The sequence below is a fragment of the Antechinus flavipes genome, chromosome 3 (genome assembly GCF_016432865.1).
Source record: "Antechinus flavipes isolate AdamAnt ecotype Samford, QLD, Australia chromosome 3, AdamAnt_v2, whole genome shotgun sequence".
NCBI classification, from domain to species: Eukaryota; Metazoa; Chordata; class Mammalia; order Dasyuromorphia; family Dasyuridae; genus Antechinus; species Antechinus flavipes.
Window position 1 is genome coordinate 99,517,768 of NC_067400.1, and position 17,364 is coordinate 99,535,131.

Sequence of the window (17,364 nt, forward strand, 5' to 3'; positions counted from 1 at the left end):
GAAATGTTAAGAAGGTAAAACAGATGGGGTATGGGGAAGTTGATGATGATCCCTAGGTTGTGAGTACCCTCCACAGTAATAGGAAATTTATGAAGAAATAAGGACTTGGAGAATAGAAGTATGAATGGGATTATGAGTTCAATTCTGCTCTTTTGAGTTTAAGATATCCATGAGATAACCAGTTTAAGAAGTTTAATAGGCAGGTGGATATATGAATCTGGACATCAATAAAGAGGTTAGAGCTGATTAAGTATATTTGAGGACCAATCGCATGCTGATGATAATCAAATTCATGGAAAAAGACTACCTTTTCAATGAGTCAGGGGTAAAAGAGGGTGAGTGGTAAGAAATGAGGAAGAAAGGAGAAGAGAGAGCTTTAAGCAAATGGCTTAATTTTTTCCAGTAAATATGAGGCAAAGATGCGATGATGGGAGAGGGAACTCAGCAAAGTTTCAGAAGCCATAAAAGTGTTTTGATTTTGCACTACAGTGAGTGAGAGAGTGAGTTTATTAGAGAGGTATAAAAGGATTGCCTTGCAATAGTGAGGGCCAAGGTGAGGTTATGTAATATACATTTGCACTGAATAGCTAGTATGATTTCTTGATTTTTCTCCAGCTTCATTCAGTATACATGTAGGAATAAAGGCAGCAGATGATGAAAATGTTCCAAGGCTAAAGCTTAGTAGGGTAAGATTGGTGATATAAGAAGAGGGCAAGAGACTCAATAGAAGTGGACAATGTAAAGTTGCAGTGGTTCACTAAGAGGTTAAGATGAAAAAGGGAAGCTAATATAACTAATGCAGGGATTATGCCGTGGCAAAAAGTTAAGGAATGAAGGAAGGAAGATCATAGGATTTGGAGTTGCAAAACAGAGGAAAAGATGTAATGACAGTAGATTACATTTAGATAAGGACATTATAGTAAGGATGATAACATAAAAAAGTGTGTTCTTTTCTTCTCCAGATATGAGTATGGGAAAATTCATAAAGAATTAGGATATAGAAACAAATATGATCCCCTCAAAGAGCACAGAATCATAGAATTTTTGGATTAGATGGACTGCCTTCATCCATTTAGTGCAATCCAGATCTGACAAAAACTCTACAAAAAGACCATCCAGTCTTTGAATATGTCCACAGAAAGGGAAATTGCTATTTCTCAGAGCAGCCTATTCAACCTTTGAATAATTCTAATTATTAGAAAGGTTTTTCTCCTTAAATCATGCTTAAATCTGCAAAAACTTTCCCTTTGTCCCCTGACAATTGTAGTATTCCTATTTTCTAGATCCAGTAGGAGACATTGATTTTCTTGGCCAATGAAATTTGGCCTTTAAGAAATAACTTAATATTTTTATAATTGTGAACAGATTTTTGAAGCATTTTTATTGTGAACTTTTAGCAATTGAAGCAATTTTATTGTGAAATCCATGCTTAATTTGACACTTATGTGATACTGAATGATCAATTAATTGGAGGATTTCTAGCATGTTGAACTAATGAGAAGTTGTACTTAAGTCCAACTTCCCTTGATCATGTCTAATCAGCAAGGGATTCTGCAATTAAAGATAAAGATATTAATAAGAAAGGAAGGTAAAGGAAATTCTTAAAAACAAAAATAAAAACAACAACAACCAAAAAAAAACCTTTGAGTTGATGGGACAGAAGAAAGACTAAAAAAAAAGAAAGAAAGTAAGTAAAAATCAGTTCATAATATACTGAAATTCTGTGTTGCAAGGGAAATTATTCAGAAGAGGATAAATCTTTAATACCTAATTCTAAAATACCACCTCAAAAAGAACAGAACAACCCTAAGAGTCATCAGAGTAGTCAAAAAGCTTAATAAAGGAATTATAAAGAAAAAATAAAGATTGAAATTAGAGATATTAAATAAAATTTAAAAGACAATTGATGGATTAGAACAGATGTTGAAAATTTTTAATGGAGCAATAGAGACACAAAAAGAAAACGAATAAACTAAAACTCACAAAATATGAAGAAATAATTAGAAACCAAGGGGTGAATGAGTTAAGAGTGAAAAAAACAGTGAAAGAGTGAAAGAACACACTAAGTTTCTAAAAACCAAAGCATAAAACACATAGTTTCATGGAAAAAAGCCAAAAGGTATTCTCAGGTCATCTAATCTAATCCCTTGATATTAGAGATTAAAAGAAGAAGGTCCAAATAGGTTAAGGAACTGGCTCAAGATCATATAAAAAGTGACCATTGGAGGCAGGATTTGAACATGGGTCCTTTGATTCTAGTACCAGTATTCTTTTTTTTTTTTTTTTGCATTCTTTTTACTACATAATACTGTCAAGCTAAGAATGAATAGCTTCAAAACAAAAACAAAAACAAAAAACCAGAATGAAACAAATTTTGAATAGCATATTTCAGAGAATCATACAATATTATCTAGAAGTATCATAAATAAAGCAGGTAGCAGCTGAAAAAGCCAGATAGTACAATAAATAAGAGTTCTGGGGTCTCTGAACTAGTCAAAAAGATTGGGTTCAAATCCATCCTCAGACACTAATCTGTGGGTGCTCCTGGGTAAGTCACTCACTCTCTGATTGAATCAGTTTCCTCAACTGTTAAATGGGGTTAACAAGAACTCTTACCATTCAGGGTTGTAAGAATTAAAAGAGGATTGTAAAGGACTTAGCACCATGACTGGAACATGATAAATGCTAAATAAATATTTATTCCCTTTCCTCCTTTTTTGTCCCTCCCTCAGAAATATACAGATCAATAAAATTATCCAAATACCAATAGAGAATATTTTAGTTCAATTCACTCAGAAATCTAGTCATGCAAATCCAGAGTTTCCAGTAAAGACAACAAATATTACAACATCCAGAGGGACATGGCTTCTCTACTAAGAAATAGTCTAAATCACATAATACTACTTAAAAATGAAAAAAGAAAGAAAACAATCAAATATGGTATGATAAAAAACAAAAATAACTTATTTAACATAATCTGCAGGGCTAGTAACAACTCCTTAGAGGTAAAATAAATCTTTAACAGAATGGTTTCCAAGCAATCATTTTGAGAAAATTAAAATTAAGCAGATGTTTTAAAATCCAAATTCAGTGGATTAAAAAAAACTCAGAAACATAAACACGTTCAAATAGCTTGAAAAAGCTAGATATTTGATGCATTACTTATATGTTGGAGAGGTGAAAGATTTGTCTTGTTTTAGGATTTCCACCTTTTCTCTACATCCCCAAGGAACAAAGAGACAATTTCCAGCCTTAGATTAATCAAAAATAAAATGACCTGGAAAATAAAAAGAGAACAGGAAAGGAAATTTTAGTATTTCTTGAAATGGGTGAAATACAAATAAAGAATATTAAAACAAAGAAATATATAGGAAAGGAAGATGGGAGATCATAAACGATAATATTACCTAGTTGCACGAAATAAGCATAAAAACTTGTTGCAGTAAAAAACAAAAGAATAAATTGATCAAGAACTAGGAGAAATGAGAATTTGGGAGGAAGTGGGTCTGCATGCTGCAAAAAAAATAACAGACATTTAAGAATGATTTATAAAATAAAAAGATCTGAACTAGATAAGGTTGGGTAAAAAAGGAAAGGGGGAAGAGTGTCATCAAGGAGATTAGCAGTTTATTTTAATCAAAATATGCATCTAGTGCTGATTTTCAACTTTATTTATAAAAGATAACATAATTTGATTTAATGGAACGAAATAAACTTTACAATTATAACCCTGAACATTAATGGCTTGAATTCATCCATGAAAGTAAAGTTTGTATTGTGCTTAAAGGGGTGGCAGACAATAGGTGATATCAATTGATTTATATTTACTGAGTGTGCTTAAAAGGAAAGATAAGCAAATTGTCAAAATCACTTATATAGTAAGACAATAATTGTTGGCAATTTCAATGTGCATTTTAAGGTTTAGAAAAATCTGATTAAAATGCAGTATGAATCTAAATCAAAAGTTTAAAAAGTGAGAAAAATAGTAATATTTTTGAGTTCAGGGACCATTTTATTTTTATCTCTACATCCCTAGTGTCTAGTACAGAACCTAGTACATAATAAGAATTGAATAGATGCTTGTTGATCAATAAGTTTTGGGGGATTGTTGAATGGAAATCATAAGGAGTATAGGTATTTTTCAGTAGTGAAAAATTCTTTAAATAAATTAACCCTATATGGAACTATATGTAAATCTATAAAGTAATATACAAAGATAGATACAGTAAATATATTTTGCATAATGATTCAATAAAACATAATAAATGAGGAATAAGAACAATCAACAACTTGAAAACTAAATAACAGTAGCCTAAAATTATGCCTCAAAGTACAAATATTGAAACACTCAATATTTTTATTCAACATTGTGAAAAATTATCAAAATTCATAAGATGCAATTAAAACAGAACTTAAAGCAAAAATTATATTTCTGAAAATTTATATTAATAAAAGCTAGAAAAGTCTAAGAAATCAAATATGGAGTTTTAAAGATAGAAAATCAATCAATTAATAATCCTGAAAGAAGTTCTAAAATAGAATATTTTAAAATGGAAGGAAAGCTTTTAAAAAGACTTGAACTGAGAAGCAAAAGAAAAGCCTAATTATTTTATAAAATTAATAAAACTGATAAACTATTAACTAATTTATTTCTCATGAAGCAAAAGAAACATAAAAGTACAAAGAAAAATAAAAAAGAGCAATCACAACAATGGGAAAGATATTTTTATTAGAAATTTCCATGCCCAATTACATGCTAGCAGAAATAAAAATTAAATTAACAAAATAGTAAATAAAACATCCGTTTATCTAATCTCATAAAGAGAAATCAAGCAAGCAATAAATAGGGTCCTAAAAGAAATCCCAGCACTGGTCAGTTTATAATTGTATTACATCAAAGAATTCAAGAACAAGTAATCCCTAAAGAAGAAATACACTTCACTGAATTTCTTCTATGAGACAAGCAAGATCCTGATTCACAAATCAGAGACAGAAAAAACAAAAAATAAGAACTATATGGCAATTTCACTAATTAATTATTGACACAAAAATCAATCCATGAATCAATAAATTATGCACTAAAAAATGTTTTGGAAATATACATCTATGTATATATAGAGAGATTAGTCCGCACAGATATTTAAAGCATCTTTAGAGAATACCAGAGAATTAATGAAAAATTAATTCAATAATTAATAGTTTAATAAAACAGCAAGACACAAAATAAAAAATGAAATTCATTAGCATTTCTAATGATAACAAAAAAAATAATGAATGTCCTTTTATAAAAGGATAAATTCCAGTTAAAATAATTATAAGATGTATCAATTATTTTAAGATCAAGTTCCTTAGAACATATAATTACTCTAAGAAAACATTTACAAAAAATTAAAGAACTAAATTATTAGAAAGATTTTCAATAATTATGTCTATAATGAACCAATATAGTAAATAAATTGCAAATTACAACGTGGACTTGGCTGCTAAAAAAAAATCAGCTTTATATATAGACATGGGTAAATATCACTCACTAAAACCAGTTTGGAATCATACTATAAGTACAATGTTGCTCCAATAGAAGAACTATTAATATAATTAACCATATTAATACCAAAAATAATTTTACAAACCATTGATTTTATTCAGAAACTTAGAAATAACCTACAGTGAAATATCAGGCTTAAAATACTAAAAATATAGGCATAAAAGTAATGTTCCTAAATATATCAAAAGTATTGAGAAAAATCGCTGATATGGAGAAGGGACACAATTAGCAACAGAGAAACAAAGAAACTCTTATTATATTCAGAAATAAAATAAGGATGCCTACTGTCTCCCCCATTTTTAACAGAATACTAAAAATGTTAGCTAAAGCAACAAGAAAAAGAAAATAAGTAAATAAAAAAGAGGCAAAAATTATTTCCATCTGCAGGTGAGATAACAACTTGTTTAGAAAATGCCAGACATTTAATGGGGAAAAAATTTGAGACAATTAAAAATTTCAATAAAATAGCAAAATACAAAATAAGTGTGAAAATAATCAGTATTTCTACATACTATCAACAAAATCCAGAATGAAAGTATAAAAAAATCACATTTAAAATAATAAATTAAATATATTAAAGTTAAGCTTCCCCAGAATGAATAATTCTTAACTATAAGAAAATGCTTATTTAAAAAAGGAAGAAGTAAATAGAGATTTTCAATCATCATGATTAGCATAAATCTATATAGTATATGGGGATAGGTGTATGTATATGTATTTAAATAAATCCAAATTACAATACAGACTTAACTGTTAAAAAAAAAATCAGTTCACTTTATAATCCTAAATAAAATAATAACTAAATCTGAAGGGATAAAAATTCAAGCATTTCAAATGACTTTATGAAAAGTTTTAGGAAGCTGCCACATCTCAACCTATACTATAAAGCAGAAATTTTCAAAAACCATCTGGTAGTTTTTGTTTTGCTTTTTTTTTTTTATTTGTAAAATTGATCAGACAAAATAAATAAATACATAATTGACCAAGCAACAGCCATAAGTACCAACTATGTACTAGGCACTGGGATAGACACTGAGACTATAAAAACAAAAATGAAATAGTCCCTTGTTCTCAAGGAATTTATAGTCTCCTATAAAGAGCAAGAGCGAGAGCAAGAGCGAGAGCAAGAGTGAGAGCGAGAGAAAGAGAGAGAGAGAGAGAGAGGAGAGAGAGAGAGAGAGAGAGAGAGAGAGATACCTATATAAGTATATATAAAAATGAAAAATAAATAAAAAGTTAATTTTGAGAAGGGGATGTACTACTAAATAAGGAGATTTGGAATAGTTTCATGTTATACATAGGACAAAAGCTGAATTTTAGAGAAAAGTAAGGGATTGTAAGAGAAAAAAAGAAGCAGTCTATTAGTGATATAGGAGGAATAGCTTTGCAAAGAAATGGGAGTTTGAAGGTCATGTGTGCCAATTAAAGGATTATAGATTTAGGGACAGAAGGGACCTTAGAGGTAATTTAGTTCTGGTTTGAATAAAAACAAAGTTAGATTTTGACTAGACTTAAGAATGTAGATACTAAATGTGAATAAAATATAATAGCCCTGGAATAAATAGATTATAGCAATATGATGAATGGCTTTAAATTAAAGGGAAAAAAAAAGGTTCTTTGCATTTGAACCAAAAGGAAATGGGAGAAGACAAATAAAAAGGGAAGACATTTTTAACATATATCAAAAACTACTATTGCCAATTGTAGCCAGCAGAGTTTTTTGGACAGGAGAGTGGTATAGTTGTACCTAAACTTTAGAAATATCAATTTAGCAGTTTGTAGAACATGAATTTAAAAGGGATAAGTTCTGAGGCTTGAACATTAATTAGGATATTATATAGCAGTTGTCCAAGTATCAGGTGCTGAGACACTAAGTTAAATTTGTGGTCACATGAAGGTGAAAATAGAGAACCTAAGGTGTGACATGTGGTAGAGGTAGAATCAACAAAACTTAGGAACTGACTGGATGTAGAGAAGAAGAGTAATGTTGACAAGAAGGTTACAACCTGAATGAGTAGAAGTATATTGATTTAATATAAATTCAATCTGCAGCAGGAACAAGTTTAGTAGGAGAGGAGAGGTCTCTTTTAGACATTTTAAATATGAAAAAGCTCAAACAGCTAGATGGCACAACAAATAGAGCAATGTGTTTAGAGGAAAGAAGAACTAAAATCTGGCTTCAAATATTTAAGAGTTGTATACCCCTGGGCAAGGTACTTGCACTGCTTATCTCAATTTCTTCAACTGTAAAATAGGGATAATAATAACACCTACCTTCCAGGGTTCTAGTGAGGATTAGGTGAAATAATATTGTAAAGCACTTTGCACAGGGTCTGGCCCACAGTAAATGCTTCTTCCTTTTTCCCTCCTTTCCTCCTTCACTCCCTTCCTTTCCTTTTTTTCCTTCCTTCCTTTTTTTCCTCCCTCTTTCCTTTCCTCCTGCCCCCCTCCTTTTTTCCTTCCCTCCTTCCTTTCCTCCCTTTCTCTTTCCCTCATTCCCTCCCTTCCTCATTCCCTCTCTTCCTCCCTCTCTTCCTTCTTTCTTCGGTTCCTTACTCCCTTCTTTCCTTCCTTCCTTTCTTCTTTATTGACTTATTAAATCAAGTATGAAATCCAGTAAGTAATTGGTAGTATAAGACTGAAGTTCACAAGACAAATTAGAGTTGGCTCTGAATCATTTGGATAACTATACTAATTGAATCAATGAGGGATTAGAGATACTTAATATAGACATACATTTATATGCACATACATACTATCTACATATGTATGTATATGAAGATATACACATCCTCAGGATGGACTCTTAGGGTTTCCTTACTTTTAGTCAGAAAACATAGTTAAAGATCTAGCAAGAAAAACTGAGGAAGGAGTTAACCAAAAGGTTGGAGAATCAAAAGTGAGTGACATTATAAAAATAAATAACTAGTATTTACTTTTTTTTGTTATTTGATTGTTTCAGTCCTATCTGATCCTTCATGACCCCATTAGGTCAAAGGCTGAGGGAGATGGTATTAGTCAAAACTTAAGTTAGCAGTATACTTTTGACATTAAAGATGATGAGTTTGAACTGTGTGAGACATCTTATTCTATGGATTTTAAAGCATCAGATGAAGCGTGGGGTGAGATCAAAGATAAATTTAAGGAATCTGCCCCAGAAAAAAAGAAAAGAAAAAGCTGAAGTAATAGAGAAAATATTATTAAGGGTTTTGAAGTATAGAGTAGGTAAGAAGAAATTCAGGACAAAACCCTCTATTTTCTCAATTAAGAATGAGGTAAGGTCTTCTACTAAGAGGATGCAGTGAGGGATTGATGGAGGGAGAAAGAAGGCTTAGAAAAGTCTCTGTGTGGAGTATATAATAAAAGTTGAGAAATGAAACTGCAAAATGACTTGCCCAAAATCAAATAGATAGCAAATGAACCCCAGATTTGATTTGAAGGCAGTAGCTCTTAGGAAAGAATTAATAGGATTCCTTAGCTAGTGTTCATTGTTGTTCAATAATTTCAGTGATGTCTGACTTTTCATGAATTTATTTGGGATTTTCTTGGCCAAGATACTGAAGTGGTTTGCCATTCCCTTCACCAATTCATTTTATAGATGGGGAACTGAGGCAAAGAGAATTAAATAACTTGCTCAGGGTCACAACACTTAAATATCTGAGGCTAGATTTGAATTCAGGAAGAGGATTCTTCCTGACTTCAAACAGGGTATTCTATCCCCCATACATCTAAGCTAGCAATTCTTCTGATTCTAATTTCAACTGAGTTCACTCTCTGGCAAAGACCTCAGATGGAGCTTAACCATTCAGTGCTGATAGAGCCCTATTGATTAGATCTAAGAACATGATCCTGTAAAAATCAGCTGAATACTTCTCATGCGGCAAATATTCCAGTTAACATTTACAAGGCATGGGATCCATTGTTCACACAACAGCCATTTCCAGGTAATATCTTAAGAGGAGTTTATCCTCTGGGAATTCATGGATGCCTTCATTATCACAGAAGGGTCTACCTCAATTATTGCTAGCATTGACTCTCTTCCATAAGTTGATCCTTCACCTGAAAGATGGTTATCTACCTGAGAGTCACCATGGTTTCAGAGAGAGTTGAAGAATTGTTGAGATAGTGTTTGCTATGCTATGAGTAAAACGGAGGACTGTATCACAATTTTCATCATTCCGATCAAGACCTTTGATGCTGTCAATTGTGAGGATTTATGGTAAATTATGTCAAAATTTGATTGCCTGGAGATGTTCATCACTATTGTACATCAATTTCATGATGGCATATTTACCCAAGTTCTGGATAATGTATGATAGTCTTGCACTTTTCCAGTCATCAACAGAATAAAGCAAGGCAATGTGCTTGCATAATGTTTTCAGAAATGTTGTCAGACAACACATGATATCAAAATCAGCTACCATACTGATGGTAAATATTTAATTTTTAAAAGGTTACAATTCAAAACTAAAATGGAGGGAGAATTGGTGCATCATTTTTTTGTTTGTAAATGATTATATATTCAATGCAATCTCTGAAGCTGAGATAGAGCAAAATATGAATCATTTTTCTCTGCTTCTACTAACAATTGACACCCATTTTTAAAAGGTTCTTCACCAGCTAATATCACACCATCCATAGCTTTATTTCTTCTTTGGTCATAAATTTCTCCCTCCCTCTAAAGATCTGATAGGTAAGTTATCCCTTGTTCGCCTAATTTGTTTATGGTATCATCCTTTATTTCTAAATCATATATCCATTTTGACTTTATTTTGGTTTGGGATGCAAGAAATGAGTTTGGGGTCTATTTTTAACATATTTTTCAGTTTTCCCAGAAATTTTTGTCAAACAGTGAGTTCTTCTTCCAGAAGCTGGAGTTTGGGGATTTATCAAATACTAAATTGCTATAGACCTTGATTATTGTGTCATGTGTATCTAATCTATTTCACTCATTCACTACTCTACTTCTTAGCCAGTACCAAATGGTTTTGATAACTGCTGCTTTATAATATAGTTTTAGGTTTAGTACAGCTAAGCCACCACCCTTTGTATTTTTTTTTCATTAATTCCCTTAATATTCTTGATCTTTTATTCTTCCAGAAATTTTTTGTTAACATTTTTTCTACTTTTATAAAATAATGCTTGGGCAGTTTGATTGGTATGACACTGAATAAATATACCAATTTAGGCAAAATTGTCGTTTTTATTATTAAGCTCAGACTAGCCATGAATAATTGTTATTTTTCCAGTTATTCAGATCTGATTTTATTTGTGTGAGAAGTGTTTTGTAATTGTGTTCATAGAGTTCTTGGGTTTGCCTTGGCAGGTAGATCCCCAAGTATTTTATTTTGTCTACAGTAATTTTAAATGAAATTTCTCTTTCTATTTCTTGTTGATGGGTTTCATCAGTAATATAGGGAAATGCTGATGATTTGTGTGGGTTTATTTTATATCCTGTAATTCTGCTAAAACTGTGAGTTATTTCCAGTAGATTTTTGAATGATTTTCTAGGATTCTCTAAGTATATCATCATTTCACCTGCAGAGTAAAATTTTTATTTCCTCATTGCCTAATCTAATTCCTTTAATTTCTTTTTCTTTTCTTATTGCTAAAGCCAACATTTCTAGTACAATGTTGAATAACAGTGGTGATAATGGGCATCCTTGTTTCACCTCTGGTCTTTTTGGGAATGCATCCATCTTTTCTCCACTAAAATAATGTTTGCTATAGGTTTTAAATAAATACTGCTTATTATTTCAAGGAAAACTCCTTTTATTCCTATGCTCTCCAGTGGTTTTAGTAGGATAATGGGTGCTGTATTTTGTCAAAAGTTTTTTCTGCATCTATTGAGATTATCATATGATCTCTGTTGGTTTTGCTTTTGATATCACCGATTATGTTACTAGTTTTCCTAATACTGAACAAGCCCTGCCCTCCTAGTATAAATCCCACCTGATCATATTATCCTGCTGATGAGTTGCTGTAATTCCTTTGCTAATATTTTATTTAAAATTTTTGCATCAATATTCATTAGGGAGATTGGTCTCTAATTTTATTTCTCTGCTTTGGCCTTTGCTGGTTAGGTATCAGTATCATGTTTGTATCATAGAAAAAAATTGGCAGTACTCCTTTATTTTTCCAAATAGTTTGCATAGTATTGGAATTAATTTTTCTTTAAATGTTTGGTAGAAGTCACTTGTAAATCCATCTGGCTTTGAAGATTTTTTCTTAGGGAGTTCATTAATAACTTGTTCAATTTCTTTTTCTAAAATGGAACTATTTAAGTATTTTATTTCCTCTTCTGTTAATCTGGTCAGCTTATATTTTTGTAAATAGTCATCCACTTCAGTTAGATTATAGAATTGCTGTTATAGAATTGGACAAAATAGCTCCTAATTATTGCTTTAATTTCTTTTTTCATTGATGGTAAATTCGCCCCTTTCATTTTTGATGCTGGTGATTTAATTTTTTTCTTGCCTTTTTCTGATCAATTTATCAAAGGATTATCTATTTTGATAGGTTTTTCATAAAACCAACTCTTAATTTTGTTTATTAGTTCCACAGTTTTCTTATTCCATATTTTATTAATCTCTCCTTTGAGCTTCAAATTTTCTAATTTGCTATTTAATTGAGGTTTTTTAATTTTTTTCTAGCTTTTTAGTTGCATTCCTAATTCATTGATCTCCTCTTTTTTCTATTTTATTTATGTAGCTATTTAGAGATATAAAATTTTCCCTAAGAACTTTGGCTGCATCATTTTTTGGATGAAATTATGGATTGTTCCTGTGATTTGTTGTTTGATACACTCATTCTTTAGAATTAGATTATTTAATTTCCAATTGGTTTTTAGTCTATCTTTCCCTAGCTCTTTATTGAATATAATTTTTGACACTGTTGCATGAAAAGGAAGTATTATTTCTGCCTTTTTGCATTTGATTGTGAAGCGTGTATCCCCTAATACATGGTCAATTTGGGAGAAGTTTCACGTACTGCTGAAAAAAAGGTGTATTCCATTCTGTTCCTATTCAATTTTCTCCAGAGATATATCATATCTAGGTTTTCTAGGATCCTATTATCCTCCCTAGTTTCTTTCTTCTTTATTTTGTGGTTAGATTTGTCTGATTCTGAGAGAAAGATTGAGGAACTCCACTAGAACAGTTTTGCTGTAACTTCCTGTAGCTGGCTTAAAATCTTCTCTAGGAATTTGCCTACTCTACCACTTGGTGCATACACATTTAGTATCATTTTTACTTCGTTATTTTCTGTACCCTTTATTAAGGTACACGTTCCCTCCTTATCTCTTTAATAAGATCTATTTTTACTTTTGTTTTATCTAACATCAGAATTGCTATCCCTGCTTTTTTAAATTCAACTGAAGCATAAAAAATTCTGTTCCAGCCTTTTACCTTTACTCTGTATGTGTCTGTGTAAAAAGTGTTTCTTTATAAAAAAAAAATCCTTTATTGTAGGATTCTGTTTTTTAATCCACTCTGCTATTTGCTTCTGTTTTATGGGAGAGTTCATCCCATCCACATTAACAGTTATAATTACCAGCTCTGTATTTCCCTCCATCCTATTTTCTCCCCTGCATATACATTTTCTGGATCTATTTTCCACTTTAGCTATTTTGCCAATAAGATATTTCACATTTTCTTCCATTTTTTTCATTCTTTTAAATTTATTTGACTAATTCTTGCTATCTCACAAAATCATTAGCTTCCATTTGCCATGTCCTAGTTTTAATGTGTGATTTTCTTCAGTTATCTTTTCCATTTGCTTTATTTTCTCATGTATAGGAGTTTTAAGTAGTTGTTTTCTTTGTCAATTTTTTCCTTCCTTTTCCAAACTGTTGAGTCTCTCATGCATACCTCTGTTGTCTTTTCTCACTTTTTCTTCTATCTCTCTTATTTGCCTTTTGAAGTCTTTTATGAACATTTCCAAGAAGCCTCTTTGGATCTGAGATCACTTTATCTCATTCTATGATTTCTTCTGTGGACATTCTGTCTTTGCCTGAGTTTCTGTTTTGGTCTGCCCGTCACCATAGTAGCTTTCTCTAGTCAAACTTCTTTTCTGTCTCTTACTCATTTTATTTTTTTTTCCCTTTGGTATTTCCTCTTTTTTTTTTTTTTAACTTTTAAGGTAAGCTCTACTCTTAGGGTAAAGATGGCACTGTCCCAATATTCATGTGCAACTCTGAGCCTTGGTTTTGAGAACAGAGACCCCTTGACCCCTTGTTTTTATAGGATAGCTTTGCCTATTCTTTTCAGGAAAAGCTTGGTTTCCCACAGTTTCCTTCTGATTTGGGACTGGAAGCTGCCCCTCTGATTTATTCCTCTACTGAGCCAGAACTGAGAGTTTTAGTTGCTTATGGTTAAGACATTCTCACCTGCTTTTCCCAAAATTTATCGATTTGGGCTGAACACCCTTTTCACCCCAGTGAAACTGACCTTTCTTAAAGTTTTTCCAGTCTTTCTTGAGCTGGAGAGTGATTTCATTCCATCAGTGTCTGATCAGAGGCTTGGTTTCATGTGTTTTTTTTTTTTCCTAAGTACATATTAAGGTTTTTTTTTTGTTTTGTTTTGTTTTGTTTTGTTTTAAAATAACTTTTTATTGATAGAACGCATGCCAGGGTAATTTTTTACAGCATCAACCCTTGCATTCACTTCTGTTCCAATTTTTCCCCTCCCTCCCTCCACCCCTTCCCCCAGATGGTAAGCAGTCCTATACATGTTAAATAGGTTACAGTATATCCTAGATACAATATATATGTGCAGAACTGAACAATTCTCTTGTTGCACGGGGAGAATTGGATTCAGAAGGTATAAATAACCCGGGAAGAAAAACAAAAATGAAAGCAGTTTATATGCATTTCCCAGTGTTCTTTCTTTGGGTGTAGCTGCTTCTGTCCATCCTTGATCAATTGAACCTGAGTTAGGTCTCTTTGTCAAAGAAATCCATTTCCATCAGAATACATCCTCATACAGTATCATTGTTGAGGTATATAATGATCTCCTGGTTCTGCTCATTTCACTTAGCATCAGCTCATGTAAGTCTCTCCAAGCCTCTCTGTATTCATCCTGCTGGTCATTCCTTACCGAACAATAATATTCCATAACATTCATATACCACAATTTATTCAACCATTCTCCAATTGATGGGCATCCATTCATTTTCCAGCTTCTAGCCGGTAGAAAAAGGGCTGCCACAAACATTTTGGCACATGTGGGTCCCTTTCCCTTCTTTAGTATTTCTTTGGGATATAAGCCCAGTAGAAACACTGCTGGATCATAGGGTATACACAGTTTGATAACTTTTTGAGCATAGTTCCAAATTGCTCTCCAGAATGGCTGGATGTGTTCACAATATCACCAACAATGCATCAGTGTCCCTGTTTTCCCACATCCCCTCCAACATTCCACATTATCTTTTCCTGTCATTCTAGCCAGTCTGACAGGTATGTAGTGGTATCTCAGAGTTGTCTTAATTTGCATTTCTCTGATTAATAATGATTTGGAGCATATTTTCATATAGCTAGAAATAGTTTCAATTTCTTCGTCTGAGAATTGTTTGTTCATATCCTTTGACCATTTATCAATTGGAGAATCATGTGGTTTTTGAGGGAAACTGAGAGAGCTTGAGCAGCTTTCTGACTTTGCTCTGCCATCTTAGTTCCATCCACCACAACTCTCAGGAAACATATATATTTTTTACTGAATGTATATCCCCAAAATGGTGGGGAGGAAGCATATGGTCAAGCATATAGTAATTTAATAAAAATAACCACTGATATTTATATAGCACTTTAAGGCTTACAACAAACCTTACAAACAATATATCCTTTGTTCCCCCAACTATCTTATTAACTAGGTACTTGAAGTATAATAATACATTTTTAATAAGATGAGAAAACTGGCACTCAGAGAAATTAAATTATTAGCACATAGTCACACAGTTAATACATTTAGGAAGTAGGATGCAAATTCAAATCTCTCCTTCCTCCAAGGTTAATATTCTTTTCATTAAGTGACTCTGCCTCCTAAAGTATCTAGTATTGGAATCCTTACAAAGTGATGAGTCAGTTGCCTAATTTAGCATGGTACTTAGCAAATTCTCTAACTCACTAATGTATTTAAGTACTCATTGGAGTTCACAAGTATGGGAGATTCACAAAGTTAACTTTGTAACTTTGTGAATTCACACCTCCTTAATCCCTCCCTCGGAGGAGGAGTCAACCTTTGGGAGATCCTATATAAAGAAGCTCTTAGAGCTTCAGGTTAGTTACTTGGAACATTGCCAGGAATCAGAGAGGAGCACTCTGCGACAGACACAGAGCACTCTGGGAGATTGAGAGCCAGAAGCCCTCTCTCGGAGGCAAGTCAGATTCATTCCAACTTTCACCTTGGTGCTGGCTGGAGACATTCAGAGTTGAGCTAGAAGCAAAAGACTAGCAACGAGAGCTCTCTGAACCAAGGAAAGCTGAGGCCTCTAAGAAAGCTACCTGGGCCCACGGAAGGAGAAAATAAATGTTTGCATTTTATCAGCTGGCTGCATTTGAGGTGATTATTACTTTGAATTGAAACTAAGGCTGCCTCCAGAAAACCGCCCCAAGAAACCTGCTCCCAGAGAGAATCATTATATTTTAAAGAAGAGAACACCACAATCTGAGATTACTTTCACTGGGGCTTTTGTACAGGGTAGCCTTCATTAGAATGTAACTATTTGTCTGGAATAGCTCCAGTCTTCCTTCACAGATCACTCCTTCTCTACTAGTTCTTCTACATCCTTAAGCAGAGGATTTTAAACTTTTATGTGTCATTGACTTGTTTTGAAAGTCTGATTAAGATCCTGCGTCCCTTCTTAAAATAATTTTTAAATGTAAAAAACAAAGTAAGTTCACAATCTATTTTAAAATACAGTTGACAAATTTTTTTTAAAAAGTTCAAATATCCCAGGTTAAAAGAATTCCTAACCTAAATCATCCCAATTCATCAGAACATGTCCTACTTCCTTAGGCAATGATTGCATTCAACCCATAAATACTCCATACCTACATCAGATAGCAATGTTCTTTCTTATCTGAAAATAAGCCAACTCTTTAAGTAATAAATGGTATTATTGTAGTAATAATATGTGTCCTTGTCCGAGTTTGTGTTTTGTTCTGCCCTGTCACCATAGTAGCTTTCTATGGTCAAGGTTCTTTTTTGTTTCTTGCTCATTTCCTTTTGGCATTTCCTCTTTTTTCACTTTTAAGGTTGAATTCTGTTCCTGGGGTAAAGGGGATGCTGTCCCAATAATCTGCCTCTATTTATGCCAAAAGATCCAGAGTGAATTACTTCTAAACAGTGCCTTTTAAATTTAGGTATGTCTTTCTTCTGATTGGCCAGACAGTATGTCATTTGGTTCTTCCTTACCAAACATATCAGCTCTTATTGATGAGCATTTTAATGAGATGGGTTAATAGTTTTTCCAAATAATCCCTATTACTTCAGTTGGGGAAAAGGGAAGCAGAATTCATACGTGGCTGATTGTGCCCCATTCTGATACTCAAGGCACTCTAGTTGCCCCATAAGATCCAACTGTCTCCAGTTGGTCAAAAATATAAGTTCTCTCAACCAGGTTTTCACTATCTTGATCTACTATTTGTGGACTAGGTTACCCCACACTTAGGAAGAGAAAAAACCAAGGACCCAATAATTATCCCTTGGGGAGAGGCTTTTGTTTGTGGTTTAAACAGAAGCACCCAGGATCCCAAGAAGTTAAGGAGCAGACTGAGAGTCATTTCTTTACTCACTTTTACCCTTCAGAAACTGACTTCCCTT